Here is a 7,601-nt window from a genome sequence, read left to right on the forward strand (position 1 = left end):
ATGTCTCTGCTTTTCAATACACTATCTAGGTTGGTCATAACTTTCCTTCCAAGGAGTAAGCATCTTTTAGTTTCATGGCTGCAGTCGCCATCTGCAGTGATTTTGGAGCCAAAAAAGATAAAGTCTGACACTGTTCCCACTGTTTCCCCATCTATTTCCCATGAAGTCATGGGACCAGATGCCATGATCTTAGTTTTCTGAATGTTGAGCTTTAAGCCAACTTTTTCACTCTCCTCTTTCACCTTCATCAACAGGCTTTTTAGTTCCTCTTCACTCTCTGCCATAAGGGTAGTGTCATCTTCATATCTGAGGTTATTGATATTTCTCCTGGCAATCTTGATTCCAGCTTGAGTTTCTTCCAGCCCAGCGTTTCTCGTGATTTACTCTGCATTTAAGTTAAATAAGCAGGGTGACAATATACAGCCTTGATGTACTCCTTTTCCTATTTGTAACCAGTCTGTTGTTCCATGTCCAGGTCTAACTGTTGCTTCCTGACCTGCATACAGGTTTCTCAAGAGCCTAGACCCCCAATAAATATTCAGGTGATTCAAAATCATCAGCTTTTTATCTTTTCTGCTAAGATCTTATTAATATTAAAAGACAAATGTACATGCATGCAAAAGCATGTTATAGATAGATTTTTTTTTTCAATTTAAATGAGTGAGATACTTGTGACAAGCTGATACCAGCTTCACCTATTGGATGAGTGGGAATTAAAATTCAGATTTCAGTACTATCACCTAAAGCATTATACAATAGCTCCCCAAAAATGCCTTAACACTGAAAATCAAGGAAAACTCCATAAAGTTTGGAAATAGTGGTGATCCTTGAAATAAGAGCCATGATAAATCTTTAGCGCCAAGTCATGTGGACTTCAGTAAGAATTAGAATGTAATTCTGTTCATTAAGCACAATTTTACTGACAATGAGAAAAATGAGAATCATCAGGTAATCACGTAAGTCTTTTAAACCAACTTTCTTTCTAGTTCCAAAGCCTAGAAGCTATATATATATAGTAGCCCAGAAGATATATGGATAAAATAAGCTATCTACCTGTCACCAGGTAAAGGACACTTTCATTCTCCTCACTTTAAACATGAACAGGGGACTTTCCAACAGGCTTACATAAGTGGGGCATTTAATCTCCTGGTTTTTCATTCATTCCCTGTTAAAAGTGAATCTGCAGAATTTATTCTACACTCGGGTGTTGCTAGTGACAAAGGAAGAAAAGAAATGGTCAATTAAAGTTCAGTATTTCCAACTATTCCAAACTACATTATAGTGAAAATAACCCACAGAATACCTTGCTTTTGTAGAGTCTGAATTATCTAAGGCAACCAGTGCTAAGTAGCACTTCATTACTTCATGATCATTAAGAAATGAATTTTCTTAACCCTTGGGCTTCTTTGAAGCAATTGTTATGCCTTGTTGATTAGATAGATGGCTGTAAAAGAGAAGGTCACAGTCTTCACAGTGCTCTGCAATGGATAGAGGGAGGGGCATGCTTAAGCTTCAGAGGCCCAGGAAAACCAACACATGTGACAAGGGAAAGAGAGAGACCAGGGATTGGAAAGAGCAGCCAGGGGCTAGAAAAGAAGGAATGTGTGCTCTTCAGGGCATAAATCTCTCAGGCAGCCTGGCTAAGGTTCATAATGTAGCTCTGTAACATCCTGGATGTATGGCATTTGTATCTTACTTAACCTTGCTGATTCTCAGCTCCTTGGCTCTAAAATTATAATGATATTGCCTTCAGAGTGTGGTCATAAAGATTTAATTTTATTATACATGTGAATCATTTACCAAAGGGCCTAAAAGAAACTCAATAAACTATTGTTGTAAAGAAAAAGGAATAAAAGGAATCCAGTTTGGAAAAGAAGAAGTAAATCTCTCACTGTTTGCAGATGACATGATCCTCTACATAGAAAACCCTAAAGACATCACCAGAAAATTTCTAGACGTAATCAATGAATATAGTAAAGTTGCAGGATATTAAATTAACACACAGAAGTCCCTTTCATTCCTAGACACTAACAATGAGAAAACAGAAAGAGAAATTAAGGAAATAATTCCATTCACCATTGCAATGAAAAGAATAAAATACTTATGAATAAATCTACCTAAAGAAACAAAAGACCTATATGTAGTAAACTATAAAACACTGATGAAAGAAATCAAAGAGGACACAAATAGATGGAGAAATATACCATGTTCATGGATCAGAAGAATCAATATAGTGAAAATGAGTATACTACCCAAAACAATCTATAGATTCAATGCAATCCCTATCAAGCTACCAACGGTATTTTTCAGAGAACTAGAACAAATAATTTCACAATTTGTATGGAAATACAAAAAAAAAAAAAAAAACTGAAATAGCCAAAGCAATCTTGAGAAAGAAAAATGGAGCTGGGGGAATAACCTGCCTGACTTCAGACTATACTGCAAAGCTACAGTCATCAAGACAGTATGGAACTGACACAAAGACAGAAATATAGATCAATGGAACAAAATAGAAAGCCCAGAGATAAATCCATGCACCTATGGACAACTTATCTTTGACAAAGGAGGCAAGAATATACAATGGAGGAAAGACAATGTCTTTAACAAGTGGTGCTGGGAAAACTGGTAAACCACCTGTAAAAGAATGAAACTAAAATACTTTCTAACACAGTACACAAAAATAAACTCAAAGTGGATTAAAGATCTAAATGTAAGATCAGAAACTATAAAACTCCTAGAGGAAAACATAGGCAAAACACTCTCTCATATAAATCACAGCAGGATCCTCTATGACCTACCTCTCAGAATAATGGAAATAAAAGCAAAAATAGACAAATGGGACCTAATTAAACTTAAAAGCTTTTTCACAATGAAGGAAACCATCAGTAAGGTGAAAAGACAGCCTTCAGAATGGGAGGAAATAATAGCAAATGAAGCAACTGACAAAGAATTAATCTCAAAAATATACAAGCAACTCCTGCAGCTCAATTCCAGAAAAATAAATGACCCAATCAAAAAATGGGCCAAAGAACTAAACAGACATTTCTCCAAAGAAGACATACAGATAGCTAACAAACACATGAAAAAATGCTCAACATCACTCATTATCAGAGAAATGCAAATCAAAACCACAATGAGGTACCATCTCATGCCAGTCAGAATGGCTGCTATCAAAAAGTCTACAAACAATAAATGCTGGAGAGGGTATGGAGAAAAGGAATCCCTCTTACACTGTTAATGGGAATGCAAACTAGTACAGCCACTATGGAGAACAGTGTGGAGATCCTTTTAAAAACTGGATATAGAACTACCATATGACCCAGCAATCCCACTGCTGGGCATACACACTGAGGAAAGCAGAATTGAAAGAGACACGTGTACCCCAATGCTCATCGTAGCACTGTTTATAATAGCTAGGACATGGGAGCAACCAAGATGTCCACTGGCAGATGAATGGATAAGAAAGCTGTGGTACATATGCACAATGGAATATTACTCAGCTATTAAAAATAATGCATTTGAATCATTTCTAATGATGTGGATGAAACTGGAGCCTATTATACAGAGTGAAGTAGGTCAGAAAGAAAAACATCATTACAGCATATTAATGCATATATATGGAATTTAGAAAGATGGTAACGATGACCCTATATGTGAGACAGCCAAAGAGACACAGATGTAAAGAACAGACTTTTGGGCTCTCTGGGAGAAGGCGAGGGTTGGATGATTTGAGAGAATAGCATTGAAACATGTATATTACCATGTGTGAAATAGATCACCCTTCCAGATTCAATGCATGAGACAGGGCACTCAGGGCTGGTGCACTGGGACAATTCTGAGGGATGGGATGGGGAGGGAGGTGGGAGGGGGTTCAGGATGGGGGACACGTGTACACCCATGTCTGATTCATGTGAATGTATGGCAAAAACCACTACAATATTGTAAAGTAATTAGTCTCCAATTAAAATAAATTAATTTACAAAAATAAACTATTGTAATGTCAAAATTATATTATTATTAGAGTGAGCTTTACAGGCTAATCCTATGATAAAATACATATATCCTAAATAAAGTCTGTGAATTGAAGCCAGTTGGAACCAAGACGAAATGTATGGAAAGTGTTCACTTTGTGAAAAATTTCTATTCATTAATTCATTTGTTTAACTAGCATTTATTTCACATCCACATTACTTCAGAAACTGTTCCAGTCACTCAGAATAGAAAAATGAGTAAAGCCAGAGTTCCTGCCTTCAAAGAACACCTAGTCTACAAGGGAGACAGCACATATAATTATAACAAAATATGGGGGAAAAAAAAGTTTGCTATGGTAACCTTAAAGTGTGGGTGGCAACCTGGAAACAAGGCCAATTCCTCAGATTGGAGGAGTCATGAAAACCTGGTTGGAGGTAGCACCCAATTTCAGTCTTGTAAGATGAGTAAAAGTTCTCCAGGCTACAAAATAAAGGAAGAATAATCTAGTTAAAAGGACAGGTTCAGTACAAATCCCAAGGCATGAAATAGCACTGTGCATGAGAAGAGTGGAAATCACCAGAATTCCACATACACACAGGGAATTGTGGGAGATGAGAGTAAAAATATATATAAAATAATTGCATATAATCTGTTGCGGGTGTGGGGAAAGGAATTGGGAGGGAGGCAGAGTTTGAAGATGAAGAAACTGGTGGTATTAGCTGCTGGAAGAAATGGAGTGAGGCACAAGTGATCAGTGCTGAGGTGATTGGGTCTGGCCTTAAGAAGAGAAACACTTCATCACCTGAGATGCAGAGGAAGAAGGAAATAAAGATGGGTGTGGGTAAAGATAAGCTCATAGGTGGTGGAAGATAGAAGGGCTTCACCTAGGAGAGCTTCTCTAATTTTAATATAATAGAAAGAAGGCCATTCATTGAGATTAGGAGTGTGGGCATGAACTGAACTGGAGATTTGAGGAGGGGGTTAAAGTCCAGAAGAGTGGCTCAGGAAACTGAGCAACTGTGAATGAACATGTTGTCTAGTTGCGCAAGAGCCCAGTTGTAGTGGTGTTAACTGGCACAGTTGGGTGATTTTCTCCAGGCATGTTCAAATTCCTAGGGTTAGGAAAAATAAAGGCAAATAATGGCATTATTCCATATGTAATATGAAAAAAATAGAAACACAAGGAATTTGAGTGCTTGTGAGAGAAGAGTTGGTATGACCATACAGAAGACCCAGGCTATATACACAAGGACAAGAGGTCAGAGAACACTGGAGATGTCAAGGATGGGGGAATCAAAAGATCCATGATCACTGCTGGGAGAGCAGAGGGATCTGGAAGGACAGGGGTTCAGGGAGTAAGATATCAGGGTTTAAGTTCTCTGATACATCATTCTGAGTAGCAGCTAAGTCTGGGGCATGGCTCTTGGAATGGGTAGCTACAGCAGACTGGAAGTAAGTTCATTTATATTTTTAAAAAATAAATAAGGAACTGGGAGGGCAGGTGGGCTGGCTATATGAACGTTGTAGACTGATCCCAGAAGATAGGTTGCAGATCATGGTTATACTTCAAGTGCCAAGCTTCACCAAATAATGGGATGTATCAGATCGCAAATGACAAGGGCAGGGAGGTGATGAAGCAGTCATGTGGCTTGAACTTCAAGAAGGGATGAGCAAAAAAAAAAAAAGAAGGGATGAGCAAGGTTGACAAAGAAGTTTTGGAGCCATGAAAGTCTACCCAACATGATGACATAGAACAGAGGGTTTGAGCCAACAGGGCATAGAATTGTTGAGCCCGGATGGAGAGTGGAGAGAAGAGAATTCCTGGCCAGAGAACACAGCCTGGATGTAGTGGGGAAGGAAACAACTGGAATTGGAGAGTTCTGGAATCAAGCTGCTCTAAGTTGATCTAAGAGTGGCAACATCAACATCGCCTTGGAACTTGTAGTCAGCACAGGATCTTGGGCCCCAGCTCTGACCTACTGAATCAAAATCAGCATATTAACAAGATCCTCAAGCAATTTGTATGCCAATTAAAATTCTATAAGTACTTCTCTAAAAATAGGCAAGATGATTACAGATAGGAAAGGAAACCGAAACTGTTAGTTGCTCAGTCGTGTCCAACTGTTTGCAACCCCATGAGTTGTAGCCTGCCAGACTCCTCTGTCCATGGGATTGCCCAGACAAGAACAGGGGAGTGGGTTACCATTTGCTTCTCCAGGGGATATTTCCAACCCAGGAATCGAACCTGGATCTCCTGCATTGCAGGAAGTTTCTTTACCATTTGAGCCACCAGGAAAACCCTAGGAAATATAAATTGTTTCTGATGATCCTAGCTCTATGTCTATGCTCACTTGAGAAATTAAACTTCTCCAAGGAATGATACTCACAACTCAAGATGTCAAAGCACCATAAAAATAGCAGTTTTAATTTCTTGCAGCCTTAATGAATTGATTCCTGTTTTACATTTATTTATGCCTATTAAAAGAGTGTCAGTGACCAATAGGTTTCTTACTTTGACTCCATGGAGAGAGAAAGGACAACATAAAGACATTTCCTTAGGCGTACTTTGCTTTCAGACCTGGAATTGGTGGGGGAGCCAGCAGTCAGGGCCAGGGCTCTGACTCCTCTACCACTCTGCCTTCTAAGCACTGAACCATGCTTCTTCCATAGCCAGTCAGTCCCTCTTGGGCCAAAGAATTGGGAAGAAACCATGCCAGGGAACCAGCAATTGTATAGCTTTTCCAATGTACTGCTCCAGATTCATGTAATGGACATGTCAAAGCCTACTTTCCCCTCTGAACATTCAACAGTGACCAAATGGGCCAGAGGAAGTGCAAGAAATACCATGAAAAGTCCTGGGCTGCACCTCAGAGACTAATAAATAATTACTAATGGGAAAGAAAACAGAGGAAAGAGAAAAAGCAATGTAGCAGGCAAGACAGGAAAAATGGATTCTGGCCCACAAGAGAGGAACAAACTGGGGTTTAAGTGCAATTGAAAAAATCTAACTCACCAAAAAGCAGTGACCCAAAGGCAGCAAAAAAAGAGTAAAGCTTGTTGGGGAAACTTTCTGTTCTCACATTTGATCCCTCTACTCACAGCATTTCAATGACTTATGGAAGCTTTGAATTGGTCTGTTGAATCATTCAACATATGAGAATTGTCCCAAGTTAAATGGATTGCTTCCCCTTGTAGGTTTTTGGTTGCTGGCTTATTTTTAAGTAGAGAATCGGAGGGCCTCTGATAAATTATTGAGGAGAGGGAGACTATAACCCAGGCAGCAGAAATGACCGAATAGAGAAGCATGGGCAAGTGCCATACTGTAATTTGTCCACCTCTTAAATTATGTAGCATATGTATCACAATATATTGAATTTAAAACCTGAAGTATGACAAGTATAAATAATTCATACTGGTTTTTTCATTAAGTGTGAGCTGAGGCTTAGGATGAGGTATCCAGTTTTAGCTAGTGCCTCATTTAAATACAGATGTAGAGAAGGACATTTTTTTAGCTCTGCTATAGACAGGCATGAATGCTGTGTAGGGAACTGCACCTGAATTTCTCTCTCTCTCTCTCTCTCTCTCTCTCTCACACACACACACACACACACACACACACACACACACTA

The sequence above is a fragment of the Bison bison genome, unplaced genomic scaffold, assembly GCF_000754665.1.
Source record: "Bison bison bison isolate TAMUID 2011002044 unplaced genomic scaffold, Bison_UMD1.0 scf7180017864063, whole genome shotgun sequence".
Classification (NCBI taxonomy): domain Eukaryota; kingdom Metazoa; phylum Chordata; class Mammalia; order Artiodactyla; family Bovidae; genus Bison; species Bison bison.